The 26,910-nt window shown below is 45.9% G+C and overlaps 1 long non-coding RNA gene across 2 annotated transcripts in view; it reads left to right on the top strand.

The window, feature by feature from the left end:
- LOC145509117 (uncharacterized) overlaps nucleotides 1–26,910 on the top strand; it is a 73,877-nt gene that overhangs the window by 32,782 nt on the left and 14,185 nt on the right. The window contains exons 3-5 of one of the 2 annotated variants that reach the window (XR_014055865.1): nucleotides 13,812–13,902; nucleotides 15,939–15,994; nucleotides 17,601–20,239. The exons of the other annotated variant lie outside the window; for it this stretch is intronic. This is a non-coding gene — a long non-coding RNA (uncharacterized LOC145509117). Of the gene's footprint in view, nucleotides 1–13,811; nucleotides 13,903–15,938; nucleotides 15,995–17,600; nucleotides 20,240–26,910 lie in introns of those variants that run through there. 2 annotated transcript variants of the gene reach the window in all.

Raw genomic sequence — 26,910 nt, 5'->3', positions numbered from 1 at the left:
TTACAAGTGAAGGAGCCAAAACAAAGAGAGGTTAAGGGACTTATCAAGTACCTGCTAGATTTGAACATGGAAGAGACACCGTGCCCTTGAGCCCAGGCCAGGAGAGAACTTGTACATCTCTGTTGATTCTCTTATGAACAAGCCCTCGATGGTGCTGGAGAAAGAGGGACCACAGAGCAGACACCAGCTACACCAGCTGAGTCCATTGTAGACTGGCCAGCCCCAGGTTAACTATACCTGGCTATAGAGCCAAGTTCTCAGCAGAACTGAAGACAGAAGGGACACCTAGTGGAACCCAAATTTGGGGATAAATGGATGGTAGTTGTCTTAATCTACTAAACTTTGAGACAGTTCCTTAATGTAGCAAAAATCTACTGACTCATGAAAAGATAACAAGCATCATTATTTATTAAGTGAATTCTGATTAAAACCCCGTGGTTTCAACACTTCACACCAACTAGGGCTACTGTAATTGAGAATTGGTTCCAGGCCTCTCCCTCACCTTCTCCTGGTTTGGTGGCAACATTTGGAGTTCCCCAACTTGTAGAAATGTCATCCCCATCTCTGCTTTTCCCTTCTCACAGGGCTCTATGAGCATGCATGTCTGTGCCTACATTTCTCCTTTTAAATGACGTTGGGTTAAGGGCCCCCCACGGTATGACCTCAACTTTACTAATTATATTTGCAATAACTCCATTTTCAGTCAAGGTTGTATTCTGAGCTGGGAATTAGGCTTTCAACATATGAGTTTGGGGGAGCTTAATTCCATCTGTAACAGCTCCTCAAACATGTGTGTAAAATGAAGTTCTGTAACTAGTTTTACAAGCAAATTGAGAGAACCCAACCTTTACATTTGGAAGCACAAGTGCACCATTATACAGTCTTAAGGACTATCGAAATGGTCTTAATCAAACTTCTATTCACATAAGGGAGGAAGTGGAGTCCCAGAGGAAGGTGACGAGTTGTCCAAAGTCACAGGGGCCAGAAGCCAGGACACCGGATGGCTTCTTTTAGAAACGGTCCTGCCACATCACACTTCATTCTCACATACGCACAATTTAGTCCATTCCTGGGCCTTTAGCAGACAATTTCTAAAAGCTATAAAGGGTTCTTCGGTGAGGCCTCCTGAACTCAAAAACCCTTCGCAGCCCTAAAACAGATTTGCTGCAGGATTAAAACCCCCAGAGACGGAGTCTGGCCTGGCCCTGGGCCACAATTATCCTGAAAGCCTGGAGATGCTCTTGCCCCCAGAACAAAAGGACGGGCCTTGGTGTCAAGAAGAAAAGCTCCCAAGAAAGATCTCTCAGTCTAACAGTTGGGCAAACACACTCGAAATACTTTTATTCTATTAGAAACCAGCTCTGCCAAGGCAGGGATTTTGTTCAGCTCAACAGCATACAGATTTTGACATGGATTTGGAAGAAATGCAGGTGAAAGTAAAAAATGTTAGTGGTTCAGTCATGCTTGACTCTGTGCAGACCCCATGGACTGTAGCCCACCAGGCTCCTCTGTTCATGGGACTCTCCAGGCAAGATTACTGGAGTGGGAAGCCATTTCCCACTCCAGGAGATCTTCTTGACCCAGGAATCAGACCTGTGTCTCCTGCATCAGCAGACGGGTTCTCTACCACTGTGACACTTGGGAAGCCCCAATAATATACACATGCTATATATACATGTAACAAATTTAAGACTTTGGAAACATGAACTGAGTTCCCTGAGAATGTGAATAAAGGAAAGCAAAGTGAGCCCTGAGATTCTGAGTTTTCAACCCAATGGCAACTTTCAGGTCGTAGTGAAGGGAGGCGTGAGCCAAGCAGAGCCCAGCAGTCACACTGAGTTGAGAAGACAGGATTAAGAGCTGGGAGGTGGGTCAAGGGGACAGAATTTGTGGAGCAAGATATCAAAGAGAGCTTCAGAGAGAGAACACTTGAGACCCGCAGAGGGCGCCTCATTGTTCTTCCTCTGGTGACTGATCTGACTTTGTAAAGCTCAGGCATTTGGTAGAGTATTCAGGACGGCACCTCTTTAGTAGGATGGCTAACTTAGCTCTAGGCTAAAGGCTGCTTTGGACCTGCCCTTATAAAGCTGAAAAGCAATGTATCACCCATCTCAAAAACTTAACTGTATCCCAGGACAAAGCTACCACCATTTAAAGAAATACTATGAAATCCAGCACCAATGCAATTTCTAGAATTCAATCAATCAGGCACAGAAGAAGGAAAATGTAACTGAGATTCAGAAGAAGAAAAAAATCAATCAACAGAAAGTGACATGTGGATAACAGAGATGGAAGGATCAGATAAGGCCATCAAATATATTATATTGGGTTGGCCAAAAGTTCAAAAGATGTTACAGAAAAGCCCAAATGAGCCTTTTGGCCAACCCCATAAATATGTGCCATATGTTTAGAAGATAGATAGTAACATAAATAAAATAAAGAGAGAAATAGAAAATATTGAGATATCTTAAAAATACTTGCAGTGATAAAAATATGGTATCAGAAAAGAAATATATTGGTTAGAATTAACAACAGAATAAACTTGAAGAAATTATCAGTAAGCTGAACACACAGGAACTGTTCAAAATGAAGCACAGGGAGGAAAAAGGGAGGAAAGCAATGAGAATAGAGAATCAGGGGCTGTTTTCATAATATCAAATTATTTAACATACATACAATTGGAGTCCTTAAAGAGAGGGGCCAAAAATAAGTGTGTGAAATAATGGATGGAAGTTTTCAAAATGGTAAAAACCATAAATCCGAAGAAGGGAGTTCACATACAGCAAGCAAGAAGAATTTTAAAGTATCAAGACATCTTATGTTGTTGAAAACCAGTGATAAAAATCCTAAGGCTCCCAAAGAAAAAAAGACATATTACATACTTGACCCAAAGGTCCCTATGAAAGGACCATAAATGGTAAATATCTGAGTGAAGATACATTTTATTTTCAGTACCTTACAAAGATCACTGAAAGTGTAAAGCAAATGTAATTTCAATTGTGAAATTTAAACCAAATATAGCAATATATAATAAGAACTAGAGCATGAAGGCCAGGAAAAGATATTGCCAACATACTGTCAGGGTTTTAAAGTTAGTGAAATGTGACTATATGAAGACATTAATATTATTTGAAATCGCAGAATGCCCACTTTAAAAAAAAGTAAAACTAAGAAATACAGCTGAGACATTCGTGAAAATAAAATGAAATTAAAATTTGATCCAAAAGAAGATAGTAAAGGAAGTGACAGGAAACAGATAGAACAAATAGAAAATGTATAGCAAGATGGTAGATTTTAACCAAACTGTACTGATTAAACACTGTAAATGCATAGTGACAGAAAAGGTCAGAGGGAATTTTTGGTGGCAATGGAAATTGTTCTGTATCCTGAGTGTGACGGGAGTTTCATGACTGTTTGTATTTACCAAATTGCACCAATCTGTACAGTTACAATTAGTGAACTTTATTTGATGCAAATTATACCTCAATAAACTGTTTCAAAATAAAAGCAAATAGAAAGTTGCAAGGAGAAGCAAGTGAAAAATAAAATGGGCTGAAAGTCAGATTGGAAAATCGATACATACATGCACACAGGTGTGCATCATGTGTGCAAAGCTCTGCTGCTTTTCCTTTTTGAAGTTAATAATTTACACAACTTAGAAAATGCCAGAGAATACAAAAGTATTCTATATAATCTTATCTTTCTAGATTTTAGCACTATTTTTTCTCAAGCATATTCTTCCAAGCATCAACACATCTATGCTTACATAGATACAAAACTGTATTTTTCTCACTAAGAAGATTTTCACATGACACATAAGGTTTTCAAGCAAAAATATTTTGGAAGCATTTTCTGATGTTGATAAACATAAATACATTTTTACAGCCATCATTTTAGGAGCTGCCTGGAATTCCACTGTATATGTATACGCGTGTGTGTGTATTTAACCATTCCCATCTACCATACAGGTGGTTGGGCTTTTCTGCTGGCTCATTGGTAAAGAATCCACTCTCCAATGCAGGAGATGTGGGTTTGTTCCCTGGGTCGGGAAGAGCCCCTAGAGAAGGGATGGAAACCCACTCTAGTATTCTTGCCTGGGAAAACCCATGGACAGAGGAGGCCGGTGGGCTACAGTCCATGGGGTTCCAAAAGAGTTGGACATGACTTAGTGACTAAACATCAACAACAGACACAGATGGTTATTTGGGTTGTTTAATGGTTAACAGATTGTTTCCTATTTAAAATTTTTGTCTTTAGCAATATTGTATTGAACACACTAGTGTTTGCTATTTTTCTTTTCATTAGGATAAAATATAAGACTTGGAATTGTTCAAAGTGAAAACCCTCTTTTCACAAGGACTTTTACAATCTCCCTAAAGATCATGCCAGCTCACACTCCTTTCTAGCAGAACATACGAATACCAGTGTTCTCATATCCTCACGCACCATGAATATCTTTAGATTTCTGATCTGTCCTTACCAGATGTGTCGCTATATTGTTTCAGTGTATGTGTGTGTGTGTGTGCATTTAAGAGCTTTTGCAAAGTGTTTCCAGAGACTTTCAGCTGCTGTTAACAAGTATCCCTAAGAAGCTCAAGACCCAGGAAAAGGTAAGGCTGGAGCCTCTTCATAACAAATCTTTGATGTATCTCTGTGATGCATTATAGCTTCTAACATGCTTTCCAATATTATATAATTTAAAAAATGAATGTGATTAGGCCCACTTCACAAGGTTAGTATTGGGAGTAAAGGACAGAACACTTTTTAGTGGAACACTCTTTCTTACAGAAGCATTGGAAACCACTCAATTTTCAACACCTAAAGATTAGCTCAACAATGTATACCATCCATGTAATAAAACACACTGGTAGCTGTAAGGGTGTTGTAGGAATGAGCTTACTGAGCTGGGAAAACGGTGATGATAGTTGTGAAGTGGAGGAAAAAATAGGTTATAAGTAGGCATGCACACTATGGTTGCATTCTTTTGGTAAAGAATCATATACAAGTAGAAAATGATCTGAATTACATGCATTTTTATATTCACATTGATTTTTCTGGATAGGTGGGTGAACTTTATATCTTATGTTTTTCTTTGGACTCTTCTGATGGCCAACGTGTTGGCTGTAACAACAAAAAGCCAATTTCATAAGAACAAGCAACACCAAAATTGCTTAAAGTGCCTAATGGGTGCCCAGTAAATACTTATTATCCTCTGACATTTCAGCATCTCTGAGTACAGGTCATTATCTTCTCCACGTGCTGTGTGACACTGGGGAAGTCGAGCTTCCGGGGCTGCGGGTACTTGACCCAAGGTTACCCAGCTAATGGGAGGCAGTGTGGACACTTCAACTAGTCCTCCGATCCCAAAGAGCTCGCCTTTCTGCTTCATTCATTACTGCACAACTCATTTGCCCCAAACCTTTCCTCTCCTCTGCCTTCTGGTAGCAAAATTCCATGGCAAGTTGGTCCTCCATCTTACACTTTCTCTTCCATTATGGGTCAAGATGACTTTGAGAAGTTCCAGCAGGTGGATGTCTTTAGAAAGGACCTAGGTTCACCTGCATGAATGGGGCCCTGCAGGGACAGCCGCCCTTCCCACAACCACCCCACCCCTCAGCCCCCAGAGCCCATGAGCCAGGATGCTTCAGGCTCTAGGGAGAAGCTAGGATAGTGATACTGTAAAGATAGCTGCCTCCCAGCCAATGTTGGAGTTGCATGGTGGTTGCTGTGACCCATCCCAAGCGCCATCAGAAAGGTGGATGGAGGGGGCCCTGGAGGAGGAGCTGCTGAGGTTGCTCAGGGCCCAAATAGGCCCGTGTGTCTCAGACTGCAGCGCCACCCACACGATGCTGGACGCTTGATGAAAAAGCCTCCCTCTGTGTGATTGTTACTCCGCAGCAAATCACCCAAGGAGGAAACTGAGTAGATGCTAGCATGGTACCCACTTCACTTAGAAGTTAAATGGCTGAGACGCAGCCAGCGCAGAGTCCAGGTGGGTTGGAACCCACACTCTCCAGGTTCAATCCACAAAGGCCCAATGGAGACACACTTAGCACAGTGCCTGCCATCAGGGTGTGTCTTCCGTCCTTTGGGCCCCCCTTCGCTGGGAGGCAAGAGCTAGAGGACACAGATAGAGGGCTTCGTGTTGCAAGCCTAGTTCTATGGCCGTGGTCAATGGCTTAATCCTCACTGAACATCACCTTCTACTTAAGCAAAATAGGGATGTAACTCGTAGGATAGTCAAGACTGGAGCTGCTGGCTATGTGAAACACCTGTTAAAGCAAGCCAGCATGTAGCATACAGGGCATCCGTCCATACAGACAGGCCCCTGTGTGAGCAGGTGGAACTTCTGCTCCCTGGTGGTGGTGTGGGGGGGTGGGAGCTTCAATAAGCTCAGACTCCCCAAGGCTCATCACTGGCCCCCACTGCTCCCAGGGGGTGTCATGACTCATGGTAGAAACAAGCCCCCAGCAGTCAGCCAGGCGTATGTATCAACCCTGTCTTTGCCACTTTCTAGCTGTGTGTCTTACGTGGGCTGTTTAATCTCTCAGTCTGCCCATCTGTAGTGAAAGTGAGAGTCACTCAGTTGTGTCCGACTCTTTGCAACCCCATGGACTATAGAGTCCATGGAATTCTCCAGGCCAGAACACTGGAGTGGACAGCCTTTCCCTTCTGCAGGGGATCTTCCCAACTCAGGGATCGAACCCAGGTCTCCCGCATTGCAGGCAAATTCTTTACCAGCTGAGCCACAGTAAATTGAGGGAAATTACACCCACCTGGAGAGATTGAACAAATTAAATCCAGCAGGTAGAAAGCGACCCTCAAGAGGGCAGGGCTTGCTGTCTGTCGTTTGCTGCTCTCTTCCTAGCTGCCAGGAGAAGAACTGCTTACAGTGGACAATAAATATATTGTGAACACAGGGACCCAGGGGAGCATGAGGCAGCGTGGGGTGGGTTCATGAGTCTCATTAAGGAATGGAGAGCAAATGAGCTGACGTTTGTGTGTTAGTTGCTTCAGTTGTATCTGACTCTTTGTGACCCCATGGACTGAAGCCCACCAAGCTCCTCTGTCCATGGGGATTCTCCAGGCAAGAATACCGGAGTGGGTAGCCATGCCCTCCTCCAAGGGATCTTTCTTACCCAGGGATCATACCCGGGTTTCCTGCACTGCAGTCAGATTCTTTACCATTTGAGCCACCAGGGAAGCCTGAGCTAACATTTACTCTCAGCTTAATCACCACATCCCAACATACACTAACATGAACATGGAAGTCTTGTGTCCTGATGGGCACCATGTCTGAATACTGCTGGTCACCGGGACTGCACGTGGCTCCCAGCATCCCTGCCCCTCAAAGCCCCACAAATTCTGCTCGGCGGGGATGCTCCACCACACCCCTTGAAGCTCCCGCTGCCTATATCCTCTTAGAAGAGATGGCCCCGTCCCCCCAACTAGTGTGGAGCTTCTCCTTCTGCACCAATGCCCCACGTGCTGAGAAGATGGTGCTTGGCCATCAAACACCAGCTGGAATCCTGGGCCACCAGTTCGGAGGTTGGTTACCTTTGGGTGGCTCATGATCCCTCACTGAGCCTGTTTTCTCACTGGAGTAATGGAGCTATGTAACTTCTTTTGCACAGTTGTTGGAGCTAACAATATCTAAGGACCCACCCCACCCTCCACTCCTTCATACACTAAGAATCCTGCAAGACCATCTCTACCATCGGCACCAATGGTGAAAACTTTGTCTCTGGTGACACCTACTGGTGCCTGGTCTGTGGGGGTGGAGGACACCCTGAGGCTTTTGGAGTCACAGGGTGTGGGGAGCTGGAGCTTAGGACAACCTAGTGTTATGGCTGAGGATGAGGCCTGTGCCCCTACGGCTGCATGGCGCCCCCACCAGTGGGATCACCTCCTGCTCGCGCTCAGGACCCTCACAAACCTCTCTGCGGTTCAGCATCTGGGGGAAGCTTTGGGAAGAAAACAGGAGGTAAAAGCCGCCTCTCCAGGCCTGCCCTTAGCTTCCCCTTACACGTGGGATGAACCCAAGCTCAGTGCCTTGGTGACAAGACCCCCCACTACCAGCCTCTGGCAGACTCCTCTAACCTGGGTCTCTTCCTCCGTGCCCTCCCTGTGTTGGGACCTGTGGGGACCCCTACAGGTCCTTCTGCCTCGGACACTCTTATCCTGCAGGTTTGTTTCCATCCAAGGGTCTCTGTTCACTGGCTGCCCAGCCCCCTCCCAGCATGTGGTCTCTGCCCCAAGTCCACCCTGCATCCCTCTGTTTGCTTCCCAGAAGCAGCCATCAGCTCAGGAAATGAACAGAGAGCAGACCAATGACAGGTCCTGGTTACATCAGTCTCTCCCACCGGAGGGGGCATCCCAGGTGGTGCTAGTGGTAGAGAATCTGCCTGCCAGTGCAGGAGATGTAAGAGACGTGGGTTCAATCCCCTACCCCCTGCCCTGGCCCTGTGTATTCCCTAGATCAGAAGCAAATCCAGCACACGTGGATCTGTTGATAGATTTATCCATATTGATCAGAACTGCTTGCAGGATTGTTGTGAGGTTTCAGTACCATAATATGGGTATTGTGTGTGGTTCAGGGTAGCTGGCATGATACAGCTGGTTGAGAAATAGAAGCAGATAATCAGGTGCTGTTTATGGTCTTTCCAAGTCAGTGTGTGTGCGAAGGGACCAGTGTGGCTTTTAAAATGTGTTTCAGGAGGCTTCTTAGAGACTGTGATGGGCAAGACCATGCCCCTTGCCTGTTCTACCTCTTGGACTTTGGAGAAAGGTTTTGTTTAAGGAAAACCTCTCTCCATCCCCTGCAATGTCCCTCCCCATCCCCCCCACCCTCCCAAAAAAGTAGAATGTTGAACTGTGTGTCATCATCTGTGTGGAAAGAAGTCTGCTCACCACTCAAGGGTCCTGGCTCTGATCCCAGTTCTGTCTCGTCTGGGGGTTGTGACCATGGACAACTCACTTCTATTTTCTGGGAGTCAATTTCCTGGAATATCCATGAACTATTTCACCTTCCTCTCTGGTATGTGAGGATTAAATTCAATGTCTGCACCCCCAGACCACTATTAACCGCTTAGCAGAAAGCAGCTCTAAAGCCAGGGAACCTGGTGCAAATATTCCTCTGCCAGCCCACCTAGGTGTGTGATAGCGGATTAATGTCTTCATCTCTCTGGGCCTCAGATTTCACAGGTGGAAGATGGCTAAACTTAGAGTTGCTGTGAAAATTGATTGAGCCAAGGGTGAGGGTGGTGGCTAAAGCACCTGAACCTGCAGCTGGCGCATCAGCCCTTGGGACTGAAAAAATGTGACTTCCTCTGTCTCCCAGGTTCTGACCCCAGACTGCCTGGAGCTTTCTGAGGGCTGCTGGGGAGGGCTGCATGGAGCTCCTTTCATCCAGGAAAATACTCTGCAACTCTTCCCCTTCTCTTTTGATTTACACTGAAAGGCTTTGAGATGCTGTAGGTGCACAGAGGTAATTTTGGGTCTCAATATTCTTTCTCTCGGTGGGGTGGAGACGCCGGACTTTGCCCCCTCACCACCGAAGTGCTGGCTCTTCCTGTGTCCCAGGCATCTGTGGCTGGGCCACACTGGGCCCCGAGTGGAGGTGGTGCAACTGTCTGCAGGCAGCCCCCACAGGGCCAACCCTAGACCTCCCTCGTGGCCCTACCTTCCCCCATCTCCAGCGTACTGTGGACAGGCTGCCACACCTGCGGGCAGCGGGAAGTGCGATGGTCCAGCTGGTGGGTCCTCCTCTATTCTGACACCATGGTGGGGGTGGGGGTCTGCAAAATGTTTCCCCAAAGCCAGGGCTCTGGTTTATTCTGCTGAGAAAATTCTGAGTTAGGACCTGGTCTCTTTCTTTCGTAGCGATGGAAAGAAAGGGAATCTGGGAGCATCTGCAACAAAGCAAGCACTGCGTCAGATCACAGTGCACCTTACCTTAATTTTCCCCAAATTCAGGAAATTGTGATCATTATACCCACTTCTCAGGCACTTATATGTGCCAGGTTATGAACTTTGAGAGTAACATACTTGTATAAGAAATTGAAGCCCATGAGCAATGCTTTATGACCAAATTTGAGAAGGCAGATTAGCAAAAAGAAGATAAAAATCACCCCAAGGGCCATCACTGTTGACACCTTCAAGTACATTGCTCTGGACTTATTTTGAAAGGTCCCTGTAAGTGGAGTGGCATGGTGATATGAAAGACTTCTGGAATTACACTCTGAGTTTGAATTCTGTTCCAACCACTTACTATCTGTTGACCTTGAGTAAGTCTTGCTCTTTGCCTCGATTATCTTACCCCAAAATGACAGTGTTAGTATGGGTGTATCTTGGAGATATTACGGATTCAGTTCTGGAGCACTGCAATAAAGCAAATCACACAAATATTTTTTGGCTTCCCAGTGCTTATCCCAGTTTTGTTTCTATTGTACTATAGTCTATTAAGTATGAAATAGCATTATTTAAGGAAACAACACACAAATCTCAATCAAAAAATACCTCACTGCTAAAGTGTAGCTTTCCCAGTGGCTCAATGATCAAGAACCCGCCTGCAGTGAAGGAGACACAAGAGACCTGGGTTCGATCCCTGGATTGGGAAGATCCCCTGGAGGAGGAAATGGCAACCCACTCCAGTATTCTTGCCTGGAAAGTTCCATGGACAGAGGAGCCTGGTGGGCTACAGTCCATGAGATTGCAAAGAGTCAGACACAAGTGAGTATACACTCACACACATTCCTAAAAAAGCTGTCATCTGAGCCTTCAACAAGTTGCAGAGGGAACAAAGATCACTGATCACAGCTTACCAGAACAAATACAAGAATTAAAAAGCTTGAGCTTCTGCAAGGATTCCCAAAATGGGACAAAAGAGACATGAAGTCAGTACATGCTGTTGGAAGAAGAGTCCTGGTAGACTTGCTTCATGCAGGGTTGTCACAAGCCTTCAATTTCTGAAGAAAAAAAAAAGAAAAGAAAGAAATGGAGTATCTGCAAAGTACAATAAAGCAAATCACAATAGAAGGAGGTGTGCCTGTGTCTATGCCATGGGGACGCTGTCAGGAGCAGAGGAGATGGATGATGCAGGTGAAGTACCGGTTTGAGAGAGCTCAATATAAACCAGCACAGGTGTGTGGAGATGTAGTCATTCAGAGCATTGAGCCAGCATTATATGACAGACAGCTGGCTAAGGACGTGTGTGTGTGTGTGTGAATTGTTTACCAAATTTGATTTGACCCTTCACACCACTTGTCTGGGTGAGGGAAGAAAGTTTAACCCAAAGAAAAGCAAACTCTTTTAATCCCCGTTAATGACTCTTGAAAGCAAAAGGGGGTGAACTCACCCTCCCATTCTCAATGTGGTACCCAATATCTAGCAAGCATCCAAGAAATGTTTGTTTGGCGAAGAAATGAATGGTGGAACAAGCGAGCAAGTTAATTCTGAGAGCAGTTTTAGAGGTTGGGAGGTTTAAAGGTTGGGAGGACAGATTCTAGTTCTCAAAGATCTTGGTCCACAGCAGAACTGTCCGAGGGGGAACGGCAGGCGGACAAACTAGTGTTCGGGGGCTGACCTACCCACTTTGTGGGTCAGGAGCATCTTCACAGCTTGGCATACCTCTGCTCTCCTATGTGCACTATACCATCTCATGGGGATCACCTCCGAGCCTCAGTCCCTGGTAGCCACTGCGATCATCATCACTGCTGACCCTCCTGCCAATCCTGGTGTTGGCTGGCTGGCCTTGGGGCCGCGAAGGAACTGTGCCATGAGGCTGCCAGCTGTCTGACTCATTCGTCTCCTCCTCTTCTCCGCCCCGGCCCACTTGGAATGTCATCATCTCGTCTGTGGTTAGCTGCACTCAGCAGCGGCTGCTGGGAGGTGATGGATGGGCAGTGATTGCTTCCTGTCTGCTACCCAGCAGGGCCATCTGGGCATTCTTCTCCAGCTTCTACTGGTCCTGCTGATCCTCTGCCTGATCTCCAGCCTGCATGTTGAATGTGCCTGAATTTTAAAATATGACTCTCCATTTGGCAGAATTTACCTAATTCTCTATTATTCAAACCTCCAAACATTTTTTTTTTTAATTTGTGCAATGGGAAAAGAAATCTACCCCCTGAGATGACCATTGTGTGGAAAGTACCCATCCCCATGCTCAGGGGCATCCTGTTAGTGTTGGCACTCTGTCACTGCTGTCTGACTGTTGGAGGGACATCCAGGCAACTCAGAAACAGGAGCAAAGGAAGGGCCGGAGGCTGGGTGTGCTTGTCTGCTCTGCAGAAAGACCGTCTAAGGATGACTGAAGGTAGATGGTCTTCAGAGACACCCTGTATAATGCTGGACCTCCTCCCACCTACACAACACACGGCCTCCCATTTTGCCAAAGAGAAAAATGCTGCTAAGTCACTTCAGTCATGTCCGACTCGGTGCGACCCTATAGACGGCAGCCCACCAGGCTCTGCCATCCCTGGGATTCTCCAGGCAAGAATACTGGAGTGGGGTGCCATGTCATTGAACCCAAATCTCTTGGGTCTCCTGCATTAGCAGCTGGATCCTTTACCACTGAACTATCTTGCAGTCTATGACAACAATGGGATTTATGGTGGGGCCTTAGCCGTGTGCTAACATCGTAGCATCTTCAGGGGCTGGTTAGCCATGTCTACATCCAGATCGACTCCCAGTAAAAACCCTGGGCATCAAAGCCTGGGTGAGCTTTTCTGAGGGGCTATATTCCACATGGGTTGTCATGCCTTGCTTCTGAGAGAGTCAAGTGCTTTCCATACAACTCCATTGGGAGAAGAGACCTGGAGACTCATCCTGGCATCTCCTGGACTCTGTCCTATGCACCTTTTCCACTGCTGACTTTTTAATTTATTTTTTAATTGGAGGATAATTGCTTTGCAATACTGTGTTGGTTTCTGCCATACAACTACATGAATCAGCCATGGGTATACATATGTCCCCTCCCCCTTGAACCTTCACTTCCCACCCCATCCCACCCCTCTAGGTTGTCACAGAGCACCAGTTTGAGCTCCCTGCATCAGACAGCAAATTCCCACTGGATACCTGTTTCATATATGGTAATGTTTATGTTTCCATGCTAGTCTCTCAATTCATGCCACCCTCTCCTTCCCCGACTGGGTCCAGAAGTCTGATTTTAATCTGTATTTTTTCACTGTGCTAAATTGTAACTGAGTCTAACAGCTTTGCTGAGTCCTTCTAGTGAAATACTGTGACTGAGGGTGGTTTTGAGGACCCAAAACATAACTATTCCGAGCTCCTGGGTTGCCTATGCCCTGTTTATATTTTACCCTCAGAAACACCACAATGGATGTTTAGCAAATGTATGAAAATGGAAGTGGATGGATAAACGTAGGCCCGTCAGTTCCCTCCACCTCTGCTGTAGGATGCAGTGGTCCTCCCACTCTATGGGGGTACCTTTCTCAAGGTAACAGTGAGTGACTTTTGTTCATCCATCTGCCCATCTCCCCTCGGCTTTCCCAGGTGTGTTTCCTTGGCATCTGGCTGAACGAGTCCTCTTTCAGTGTGCTGGTGCAGAAACCAAAGAAAGCCTAAGTAAGAATCGACATTTCATACCGTTTACCTCTGTATACATTTTTCCTGATTCTGATGTTCATTTTACCTGAATTTAGCCTCCATCAATAACCCTTTTCTCATCTTCATCAAAAGTAATTATAAAACAATACACACTTTTGTGTGCAGGCTTCAACTCACTCCAGTGGACCATCTTAGGGTAAAGACAGGTCAAGTCTAACTCATTCTACCCCTTCATCTCTCTCCAGGCCAACTACTGCCCTGGCTCCCACTGCCCTGGCCACAGTCAGGAGAAAGTCACCATCACTTCGCAGGAGCATCTTTGATGGTCTCCGAAAGGTCTGTTCCCAGCCCTCCTTGCTCACCCCTCACGTGGCTGGGAGAGTGACATCCTCCCCTGTGGCTCTGATCATGCCTCCTGCCCTCCCCGTGCTGAGCATCTTCCCATGGCTCCCCATTGCCTTTGCAAGATGTGAGTCAAACACCCCCGCGTGGCCAATGTCCATTCTGATCTGGTCCCCGATGTCCCCTCCTTCATGTCACCCCCAGGAGGTTTTGCCGGCCCCTCCGCACCTGCTGTGAGCCCCTGCCACCCTGAAGCAGCTGCTTTTTCCAGAACAAACCTGACTCACTCAGGCCCTTAGGCCTTTGCCCAGTCTTAACAGCTACATGGCATTTCCCTCTACCTGATCAACTTTGACCTATCCTTCCAAATTCAAGCAGGGTTTTGCTCCTCCAGGAAGCCCTCCTTGACTTCACAGCTGGGTGGGGAAAATAATACATGTGTTCCTATAGTGTCTTGGGCATCCCCAGCTAATCATTTGCTCATTACACTGAAATGATGGATTTATGTATTTGTTTTACTCTCTGTATATTGAACTCATGGAAAGCAGAGATTTTTGTCTTGTTAACCACTAGAATCTGAGCTAATAGAGGCACACCTCATTTTACTGCATTTTGCTTTATGGTGCTTCACAGATACTATGGTGTTTCATGGGTTTTTATTTGTTTTAAAAAACAGAAAAAAAGTGAAAGTTTGCGGCAATCCTTTGTTAAGCAAGTCTGTTTTCCCAATTTTTCCAAGGACATCTGCTCACTTTGAATCTCTGTGTCTCATTTTGAGAATTCTCACAATATTTCAAAGTTTTTCTTTATTACATTTGTGATGATAATCTGATCAGTTGACGTTTGATTTTACTTTCACAAAGAGATTGATTACTACTCACTGAAGGATCAGAGGATGGTTAGCATATTTTAGCAGTAAAACATTTTTAAACACTTTTTTAGACATAATGCTGTTGCACACTTAGTCGATTACAGTCTAATTAATGCTGTTGTTTAGTATAGAGTAAACATAATTTGGGGGCTTTCCAGGTGGCGCTAGTGGTAAAGAACCCACCTGCCAATGCAGGAAACAAAAGAGACCTGGGTTCGATGCCTGGGTTGGGACGATCCCCTGGAGAAGGGAATGGCAACCGCTTCAGTATTCTTGTCTGGAGAATCCCATGGACAGAGGAGCCTGGCAGGCTACAGTCCATAAGGTCATAAAGAGTTGAAACACAATTGAAGCGACTTTGTGTGCATACGAACAAATTTTTATACAACCTGGGAAACAAAAACATTCGTGAGACTCCCTTTATTGTGGTGGTTTGGAACCTGATCCTCCACGTCTGAGGGGTGCCTGGAATAGAAGGGATTAGTAGGTGAACATCCTTTGGATTCCTCTCTTCCGTCTCCACCTGCTCCCTTGATTTTCTTTGGACAGGAGCACCTCAAACAAAAATATATACTTTTAGAGGTGAATGAAAACCTTTTCCAAGCCCACCGTCTGATGAGAGAAAGGGGCAGTGACATTTCTGTACACCCCAAGTCGTTACACATTTGGAACAACTACACCTGCGGGGAGTCAGGAAAGGCCGTCTCCACGCGACCTCCCAGGATGAGGGGAGATGCACACGGTGGTGATGGAGCTGGCCATCAGCAAGCAGTTAAACACCCCCCATCAGCACTTGAAGCCACACGATTTGGTGATTTGGGGGCTTGAATGAGACACCTTCTCATCATTTCAGCATTAAACAATTGCCTCTTTATCTCACAGAGCCTCGCGTAAGAGTCTGCCTACCTCGGGAACATTTTTCATTTTCCTTCCGGGCCCTTATTTATTGCAGGCAATTCATCTTTCTCTCGGTGCCCTTTGCTGCCACCTCTTTAATTGCTTGTTGTTCAAAGCTTTTCATGTTTAAGTTTACTTTTTTTAATTCAGTAACCAGAAAGGCACAGCTTTAAAAGAAATATGTGGGAAACTATACTAGAAAGAGTTTAGGAAAGTCAGGAGTTTAATGGGGTTTCTGAGAGTTTGCCGTGATGTATTTCAGGAGGCGACAGAAGGACAGTACAAGAAGAGAGAAGTAGATGGGACCTTGGGGAACCTGTAAGTTTTTCCTGGGCTTCATGTTGCAGTTTCTATTTATTCCATGTGCCATTTATGTCCTGTGGGTCTTGGGATGCACACAACTCCTCCTGCAAGGAAGGAACGGCCTGGATTTGTGTCTATGGAGTTTATAAAAGGAGAGGCAAGCACAGAAGGCCATTTCTCCTTTCTCATCAATCAGCCATTACTTTCCTTTGGGACAGTGGTTCAAGTCTGAAAGCAATTGCCTGGTGAACGCGCATCTTCTCAGGAAAGCCGGGCCGGCAGGAAGCCTCGGGAGGAAGCAGTCACCTTGATGAATTCTCCAGCCTCTGGGGACTTGCAGGTTCAGCGATAGCTTCAGCAACCCCCGGGGGCTGTGCTTTGGCTCAGTGGGGCACTCACATTAGCTGACTGCGCGGGAGTGGGTACATGAACCAAATCCACTTTATCATGCTACAGTGAGAGGCAGCTCTCCCCACTGGCAGGCTCGTGTTAGTGTGACAATCCCATTGCTCCCTGTAGGTGGACCGATCAAAGGCTGTCAAAACACCTGAAAGCTTTGAACAAATCCATAGAAGAAGAATTACAAATTCAGGAAATAACAAGATAGGTGCATGTAGATAATTCTGATGGTGAAATTTGTGGGTGAAACTGGAAACTATTAAAATGTCTTGCAGTGGGGGAACTGGTAAGATTGTGGTATAACCAAATAGTGGACTAACACTAACCTACAATAGTTTAAATTTATATTTGGTAAAATAGGCAGTTGTTAAGTGTAGACAATATGTTCATTTTACAAAACATAGTGGAAAGCTTGTATCAGCATTGCATGTGTGTGTGTGTGTGTGTGTGTGTGTGTGTGTGTGTAGAGGAGAAACTAAGGAGCAATACCTGAAATTTTTAACATTATTTATCCCAGAACGGGGAGAAGGCAATGGCACCCCACTCCAGTACTCTTGCCTGGAAAATCCCGTGGATGGAGGAGCCTGGTAGGCTACAGTCCATGGGGTCGCTAAGAGCCGGACACGACTGAGTGACTTCACTTTCGCTTTTCGCATTCATGCACTGGAGAAGGAAATGGCAACCCACTCCAGTATTCTTGCCTGGAGAATCCCAGGGACAGCGGAGCCTGGTGGGCTGCCATCTATGGGGTCGCACAGAGTCAGACACGACTGAAGAGACTTAGCAGCAGCAGCAGCAGCATCCCAGAACGATGGTCCTTACGTTTAAATTTTCTACTTATTCCACAATGAACATCCATTATGTTTATACTTAAAGGAAATATATATTTTCATAGCTTATAAGATGCATGTTTACACATTTCATATTAAAATATAAGTATACAGAAAAACTCTGATAGCAGAGTATGCTGGAAAAAAACTTTTAAAATGAGGCAGACCTTGTTTATTAAATCATTGATTCTGCCATTTTCTACCTCTCAGACCTTAGATTTAAAACAGAAGTTCACCTTTAAGTTGTTTATTCAAATGGGGATCTATAAGAACTCGGACACAATTCCTGTGAGATATAGCATAGAGCCCCTAGCACATAATTTCTGCTCAAATAAGAGAGCTGTTATCACTATTATTAGAGAACAATAACATTCCAGTTTTCTTCTATGCAGGGACTTGCACGGATGTGATCTTGTGACTCAGAGCAAAGGAGGCTGACTGGGGGGCCAGGTCTCAGTGTGAGGCTGCCGGGGTCCTGGGCCTCGGGGCAGCCAGGTCCTGGCAGCACCTGCTGGCATGGCCACCGTTGGCCTCCATGACTCTGCTTTCCCTGTGTGCTCCATGGACCAGCCTCTCCTGCTTTGCGAGTTCTCTCTTATGCACGATGATGGTAATGACTTTAGTCAGAATGGATGGCCTTCCTTTCTCCTTTGGATGGAAGGGAGGTCTCTGCTCCCATCCCTTCTTCATTCTTGGGAACAGCTCTTTGGGGACCTCAGATCTTACTTTATCACCACATTCAAAACCCAGAAACACAACCATGGCACTACCTCTGAAACCCCTGCCCAGGAAGTGCGTATTTTTTTCTTTTCCTTTTGTCCTGGGGAATAGACGATTAACAAACAATGTTGTGATAGTTACAGGTGAACAGCTAAGGGACTCAGCCATAACATACACATGTATCCATTCTCCCCCAAGCCCCGTCCCCTCCAGAGGACACTGAGCAGGGGTCCAGGACGCACACAATCTGACGCAAGTCCTGGCATGTAGGACTCTCCGGCTTCCAGCAGTCTCACCAACCCTCTCTTGCAGTCGGACATCTTTTTAAACAATATTTAAATTCAAGCTCTGCCTAGTCTCAGCTGATGATTTGGGGTGAGTCACTTCCCCAGGCTGGGCCTTTGCCAAGTCTCATCTCCCCACCTGGCAGGGCCTTTATGCATCATCTTGTCCAAACTCATCTCGACAGATGAACAGTCACTCCGCCCCCGGCCCCATCACTCAGCAGCCCCACTGATCAGGCTGGGCCCACCCTCACCCCTCTGCTGGAGAAGCGGGGGCTGGGGCATCCCAGGCCATGAGAGGCAGTGGTGGCTCACGGGCATGGAGGGGGGCCCCCACGGCAGACAAGTCTATTAATCAGAGTTGCAATGTGCCGAGGAAATTCAGTGTGAAGTCTGACTCCAAGAAATATTTCCAATTTGAGTTTTCTGTTATTTATCTTGCTGATTTTAGGAATGAGCATCATGCATGGGATCCCTACTCTATGCTAAGCAAGGGCAAGGTATGCTAATACTTCCTAATTCTTCCATCAATGCTTCAGGGATATTAACGTTCTCATTTCAAGGAAGAGGTTCTTATACTTTAGAGATGAGATGGAGAGACTGAGAGATGGCCAGCTGTCACAGTTAGTAAGTGGGCTATAAAATGCAAATGATGGTTATTATTGAAATAAGGAGCTAGAACTCTTCCTAAATCCCATTTTTCCCCTTTCACAAGTGAGGAAATTGAGGTTTCAAGAGGGTACCAGGTCTGGGGTCCCCAGAGCTGCTCTTCCAGATGCTGAGCTCCTTGGCATTCTTCACCACATGCAGTCGCTTGAGGCTGTGTCCATGGCCTCTGCCCCTCGTTTTGGAAACTCGCCTGCACTTCCACGTTCAGTAATGTCTGCAGATCTAGGCATGCCCGTCTGTCATTACGAGGCTTCTTGGGAGAAATCTGCCTTGATGACAAGATGAGGCTGTGGCCTCGAGGAGAGGCTTCAGCCTGAGCTTGGGATGTGGCAGGAGAGGAGGAGGGTGTGGGTCCAGGTGGCCTCTGGGCCAGAGGAGCCAGAGGAAGGTGCTTCTCTGAGTGCCTGCGAAGTGAGCTACAGGTTTTTGTTTTGTTCGCTTGTTTTTTCACATCCTGTTATTTTTGATGACCTGCCTTCCCCTCGTTACCTGTGTGTAGGAGTTTCTGTCTTCTTGGTTCCTGAATAGAGAACTTGGAACAAGCTTGGATGAGGATCACCATAGTTCAGACTCATGTCAGATTCTATTGTTCGTATATTCAGAATAAATGAGTAAAAAAATATACACAGAGTAAATAAAATACAGCAGGTGCCAACAAAATGGTACTAAGAGGAAAGTTATAACAAAGTCCTACTATAAGATCAGATAAACAACCTATCTTTATGCCTCAAGGAGCTAAGAAAAAGGACAAACTAAGCCCAGAGTTAGCAGAAGGAAGGAGGCTGAGAGCAGAAATACATGACATACAGACCAGAACAATAGATCAATGAGAATAAGAGCTGTTTTTCTAAAAAATAATTAAAAAGTGATTCATATAAATGGAGAAATGAAATAGGAGACATTACAGCTGATGCCACAGAAATATGAAGGACCTTAAAAATACTACGAGAACAGAGTGGTGCGGGGACGTGAAGGGGAGATTATTTTTTATTGGTTATAATGTTTTTGTTTTTCATTGGTTAGAAAGTTTGTTATGTGAGATGAATAAATTTTTAGAGATCCATGCTACAACACAGTACCTTTAGTTAACAATAACTGAAGGTTAAAATTATGTGCACTTTAAAGTATGTTTACTTTAAAATGTTGAGAGGAGAGATCTCGTATTAAGTATTCTCACCAAGACAAAAACCCATGAAAGAACATAAGAACCTTTTTGGAGACTATTAACATGTTAGTACCTGGGTTATGGAGAAGTTTCACAGGTATAATTATATGTCCAAACTCACCAAGACATGTATGTTAGATATATGCAATTTTCTGTATACCAGGTATACCTCAATAAAGCAAATAATTTAATTCATTTATAGTGAATAAGTGGGCAAATGAATAAAAATCCTAACTTCCATACATGCAGACTGTGACCTGAGGAACAAAATGCAGCCCCACAGGTTAGCAGCAGGCAGACTTGACTTCACATGCTGGTTTTGATGCATATTAGTGGCTCAATTCTTTTGAGTCTATTTCCTTTTCTCTAAAATAGGGTAATAATTCTTACCAGTATGGTTGTTGGGAAGACAAATGCCAGCTTTTGTTTATGTTGTTCGGTTCAGGTGCTCAGTCGTGTCCGACTCTCTGCGACCCCATGGACTGCAGCACGCCAGGCCTCCCTGTCCATCACCAACTCTCAGAGTTTACTCAAACTCATGTCCATCGGTCGGTGATGCCATCCAACCATCTCCTCCTCTGTCATCCCCTTCTCCTCCCACCTTCGACCTTTCCAATGAGTCAGTTCTTCGCCTCAGGGGGCCAAAGTATTGGAGTTTCAGCTTCAGCATCAGTCCTTCCAATGAATATTCAGGACTGATTTCCTTTAGGATGGACTGGTTGGATCTCCTTGCTGTCCTTATGTTGTTATTCTATGATTAATTTTCAGTCCCATGATGACGATTAAATTGGTCACCAGTCCTGGTCTGAGTCGGCTGAGTGCATCAGAGGGGCGGGGAGGGGGGTCCAGGGGCTACACTGGCCTGCAATAGACTCTCTCCAGATGTCTAGTCTTTGACCTTGTGAAATACGACCATATAAGCAGAAGTGGACTTTGGGGTAAACCTTCCTTGGGGAGCAGCTGAGTCATCTGGTTTAGAATGATGTGGATTCCACTGAGCTATGCAATCTGTGAGTAGAAAAGGACGCGGGCTGGCTTTGCTGCCTTTTTTAAATTGTGCCGAGTTCTATTTCAGTGAATCCTGAGAGACCTTCTGCTCTGAAGACCAGAGCCAGACTGGATGGAAGAACCCCAGAGGGGACACCCAGCGCCGCTGCTTCCCGGGCATACAGCGCCCTCTAGTGGCAGGGATCCCAAGCGTTCTCGCAGCTTCCTTTGAGCAGCTGTTTCTGAAGGGATGCTCTTGAGATTCCCACCATCGTCTGGGCTGTTCTGTCTCCCTTGGAAGTCTGGAGATTTAGGAGGGAAGGAGGAAAAGGGGAGTCCTCTCATTGTGCTCAGATGTGGGCTCATGTAATGGGTCTGGGCTGTAGCACGAACTTGCTGAATGACCCGCAATTGTTTGCCTGGCCTCTGTTTCCTCAGTGTTTGTAAGAAATTAGAAGACAGATAATGCAGGTATAAGCACCCTGAGAATTTCCTGACACTCCGTAGACTCACAATAATTATTTACCTTGACTTCAAATTCAATATTTTCCTTTTTAAGTTAGATGAAATTGCTGAAGTCCAGAAAAAAAGCTGAAATCTTTCCATAGGTGTTAATGGAGTGCCAAAGAGTGGTGGATTCACAAATCTCTAAAACCTGCCTTCCCCAACCAGGAGTTCATAAACTCAACGGAGAGAAAGCAGTGTGCAAGAATATAACTTTATTTAAGATGGTTGCCTGAAAGTGAACCTTCTTAATGTATTGTTAATAAGCTAGTTAGGTTGAGACTGTGGTCTCATTGTAATTGTATCCCTGCTTCACAGATGGGAAAGGAGTTAATGGTTCTAATAACCATGCCTGGTCCATAGGGTACACACGAGAGTGAGAAGGCAGCAACAGTCACATGAGCAAACTCCCTTTGGGGTTAACTTGAATCTACTGCACCTTGAAAAGAGCAATTAGGAAATGCAGTTAAGTATGCTATAGCCTTTGACCCAGTATTACATTCCCAATAAATTATTCTAAGCAAACAGTTTACATGAAAGTTTTAAAAAGAAATTAGTCACATGCAGAAGATACTGTTAACAGGACTTGGTAAAGGACACAAATATGGACATAATCTAACGGTAAATAGAATTAGTCAGAGAGACCCTGATGGAGCCATACAGAGTTAGAATGAGGAAGACACGGAAAGGTGAGAAGATGTATGCAGTTAAGGACAAATATAAGAGCAGAGTAGAAGGTTGCAAATATTTACAGCTAAAAAAGATGTACATACAATAAGAGGAAATGGTATATTAGGATGTAATTTTGCTATCATTATAAAAAATGAGCACATTTTCATGTAAAGATACAAATTTTATGTAAAGATCTTAATCCTAATACAAAGTGAATAAAAATAAAAATACAGCTTATTATCAATTGTGCAAGAGTAAGAACCAAATGATGACGTAATTTCAGAATGGCGAGAGGTCCCTTCTGGGTTGGGTGGTTTGTACTGCCATCTGGGAGTTGGTGACTCATTTTCTGAATAATGAAAGTAGGAAAGCTGTAGCTGTCCCTGGAGATGGAATAACCCAGGGATTAGGAACATAGGCTTTGGAGCCAAAGTGGGTAGATTTGAATCCTTGTCTGTTGTGCTGCTCCACCTTCAGCAATACTTTAATCTTGTGACTCAGCATCCTTCCTGGCCCCGTGAGATCGTAAGAGGACTTAAATGGCTCTTGTGAAGCTCACGTTAGTTAATAGATGGAAAGAGTTCAGTGCACAGTTAGCATTTTTTTTTGATGTCTTATCACCATAATTCTCATCATCATCATTGTATATTTGAGGGCTAGGAGAGGATTTAGACACTGAAAAGGCTTGGATATGGGACAGCATTAACCTTTACCAGTCCCAATTTCCATGGAGTAGACAGTAACAGATGTTACAGGGCAGATCTGTGGAGTCATGTAAAAATCCAGGGTCCATTTGGATACTATCTCATAGGGACCTTTGAGGTTCACGGGGAAGATGTGGGGACAGAAGGCAACACATCCCATAAAGGCATGCTTATATCAGCCACCAAGACCCCAGAGGTGGCTGGCAGTAGCATTACCAAGAAGCCATTTCTTTAGTGTCTTCACTGAATTGCATGAAGCAATAAATAAAAACCTCATATCGATTTTATGCTCCAATTTTACACTCGGGATGCTGGAAAAAGTTCAGCAAGTGAATAAAAGAAATCAAGCTGAATTTTAGACTTGGTGGACTCAGCAGCAGAATTTTGGATTGCACAACCCTGAGAGTTCATTGTCCTTTAAGTGTTAGTCGATCAGTTGTGCCCAACTCTTTGAGACTCCATGGACTGCAACCCACCGGTCGCCTCTGTCCATGAGATTTTCCAGGCAAGGATACTGGAGTGGGTTGCTATTTCCTTCTCCAGGGGATCTTCCCGACCCAGGGATCGAACCCTGGTTTCCTGCACTGTGGGCAGATTGTTTACTGACTGAGCTGCAAGGGAAGCTCATTGTCCTTTATGGGACCATAAACCTGGCAGGGATGAGGGTGGGGAACAGGGAGGCTCTGAGCCAAGGCAACAGCCAAGGAAGTTCTGTGTCCAGAGGGGCTACCTTCCTATGGCTTTTCTGAGGGCTCCAAACCAGAGATGCCTGGTGCAACAGCAATCAGCACATGTGTGTTCTACAAGCGAGCACCAAGGCCCCACGCAATGGCTGGCCACACGGGTAAGGGGCTACGTAGATGATGGGAAGAGAGAACCCAAGGTTCAAATCAGGAAGGCTGTGCAAGACGTGGATTTATATCCACCAACTGAGTATGTATGGTGCTGCAAGCACCGGGGCCTCAGAGAAGTATGGTTCTAGGCCTATCTGTTCTAAACCCAGGTCTCCTCAAGGTCGCTAGGTCCCTAAAGCTCCTTCATAAAATTCTCCAACATCTTCATGTTATGAGAAGCCAAGAAGGATCCTCCCCACTTTATGGACTTCGAGGCAGATGACCTTGCAAAGGTGCAGTGACCCAAGTTCAGCCTTTGTTTAAGTAGAAGCCACTACCTGAGAGGTGGTGGCACCCACCTGGCTCCAGCCCTGCCCCCAAAATCCATGCCCCACAAGAGGGCGAGCATCCTGCATTTTTCATGGCACCAGATGCCTTTTTGAACTTGGTTTTTCTTGCAAAGTAGTTCTTAACAGCACTGGAGAAGGAAATGGCAACACACTCCAGTATTCTTGCCTGGAGAATCCCAAGGACAGGGGAGCCTGGTGGGCTACCATCTATGGGGTCGCACAGAGTCGGACACGACTGAAGCAACTTAGCAGCAGCAGCAGCAGCAGCAGTTCTTAACAGGAAAAGTTTTAATCTCCATATGTATCATTGATTATCCACTGGGTGCCAAACCTTTGTTAGATACTGTGTAGACCAAGGAAGAGAAGTTCTATTAGCTGATATGATGAACACTCTGCACCTGAGGTTAAGGGAAAAAAAAGACTTGATCCTAGTTATTTCCTGGAAGGACCCCCTTGTCTGCAGGAGGAAGTCTTGACCAGGAACTACAGCTGAATGGATTTAACAGAATAAATGCTCTGATAGCTCTGTGTTACCTCCATGGGCGGCCAAAGCAAAGGCACCCACGTCCCCTTGGGGAAGTAGGTGCAGGCCTGGACTGCTTCCTGGAAGAGGAAACACTTTAGCTCAGTAGAAGTTAAGCTCAGAGTTTCTCAGTTTTAGCAGCATGGACATTTTTGGCTGGATGAATCTTTGTGGTGGGGGGTTGTCCTGGGCATTGCAGCATGTTTAGCAGCATCCTTGGCCTCTGCTGCTGCTGCTAAGTCACTTCAGTCGCGTCTGACTCTGTGCGACCCCATAGACGGCAGCCCACCAGGCTCCGCCGTCCCTGGGATTCTCCAGGCAAGAACACTGGAGTGGGTTGCCATTTCCTTCTCCAATGCATGAAAGTGAAAAGTGAAAGTGACGTCGCTCAGTCGTGTCTGACTCTTTGCGACCCCATGGACTGTAGCCTACCAGGCTCCTCTGTCCGTGGGATTTTCCAGGCAAGAGTACTGGAGTGGGCTGCCATTGCCTTCTCCATCCTTGGCCTCTGCTCAGGTGTAAAAACCAGAAATGTCTCTAGATATTGCTCCTGTCTCATTGAGAGCCACGGATGGAGCTCCATGAAGGCAGGTGGGGGTGTATCTAGAAAACATAACTCAGCTTTATCTGTAGGGAGTCCTTGCGTGCCCTGCTGTGAGGCTCAACTGGCAGAGGCAGTAGCTAGCAGTGATGTCCCCACTCAGCTCAGCTTCTAATTAGGCAGACATTTTGGGGCAGCCACTGGTCGGATCCTGCCCCAGGTGGCTTTCCTACAGAACAGCGAGCCCTCATGGTTTCCGGCCAGTCCTACATGGATCCATGATGTCAGCATCTGATTTCAGTGTGGTGTGGGCTTCCTCTTACAGTGTAGACAGTGTGTGAACAAAGGGAGTTTGAAAACAGAAGAATCCTGGTTCTGGTTCCAAGTGAGGGTCTGTTCGAAATTCTGAGATTCATAGAAGCTTGGGAGCCAGAAGTCGGCCGTGGAGGCCATCTGATCCATTATGTGGGTGGTCGGTAGAAGGAAGGAAGGAAGGGGCTCAGATAAGTCTTTTCCCCAAAGACCCTCCACACCCCAGCAGTGAATTTATATGGGCTCCAGACACTGGAAAGGGACTTCTACTTCCCTGGGTAATAGTCCAGGCAAAATAAACTACGACAGGGACAATGACACACCCTGTCTCATGCATTCCTTCTGGATGCGCGCAACAGGTGCATGAGCAACAGCAGGACAAAAGACTTGCAGCCATTAAGAATTATTGGCCAACACTTTGTTGTTACACAGTCAAGAGTAGTGAGTTCTTAAAAGAAGGCATCACACGGAGACAGTACGTGTCATTGAGCTATTGTGTGCTTAGTTGCTCAGTCGCGTCCAACTGCTTGCAATCCAATGGACTGTAGCCCACCAGGCTCCTCCACCCATGGGATTCTCCAGGCAACAATACTGGAGTGGGTTGTTATTTCCTTCTCCGAGGGATCTTCCCGACCCAAGGATCGAACCCGAGTCTCCTGCATTGCAGGCAGATTCTTGACTGTCTGAGCCACCAGGGAAGCCCATTCCATCCTGAGCTATCAGCAGACCTTCTCCTGAGCTCGCAACAACTCTAGAGAAGACGTGACCTGCCAGAGGCCACACAAGGAGCAGGTGACCCGCATGTCTGACCCCAGCTCCCCTGCTCCTAACCCCTGTGCTGGCCAAGGCGCTTCCTGCCCACTCCCCAGAGATAATTTAAGGGCTGGTGAAACTGATGACGTGTGAAGTCATTTTTGAAATAAAACCACGATCCTTAGATAAAAGAGAGTGACCTGGAGGGCTTATTAAAGCAGATTGCTGGGCTCCTCCACCCCACCAGAAGTTCACCCTGGGTGATGCTGCCAATCCAGCCTACCTGATGTGTTATGTGGCATCTGCATCTGAAGATACAGGAGATGCATGTTTGGATAAATATCTTAGAAGTCCCACACATACAGTTTACCCCGATCCTGGTTGCTCACGGCTGGCTGAATCAGCGCCCCCGACTCCTATTCTTAGCCTGTGCCTTCATGTGCGTTATTCATGGTTATTGGGTTGGATAACTGTGGTCGAGCACCTTCTATTCTTATCATAATTAAAGGGTTTTAGGGGAAAATCAGCATAATTGCTACATGCCCTCACATAGCCTTGTAGGGTTGGGACGGAAAATGATGGGAGTTAGAATAAAGTACCACAGGCCTGCCCATGGTGATGAAGGCCACAGATTTTCCTGTTCAGGGTTCTCACAGCCCAGGCAGAGGTGGAAGAGGACAGTTGA

The sequence above is a fragment of the Giraffa tippelskirchi genome, chromosome 6, assembly GCF_054371585.1.
Source record: "Giraffa tippelskirchi isolate mGirTip1 chromosome 6, T2T-mGirTip1v1.2.pri, whole genome shotgun sequence".
Lineage (NCBI taxonomy): Eukaryota > Metazoa > Chordata > Mammalia > Artiodactyla > Giraffidae > Giraffa > Giraffa tippelskirchi.
This window is presented reverse-complemented; position numbering and strand designations above follow the sequence as displayed.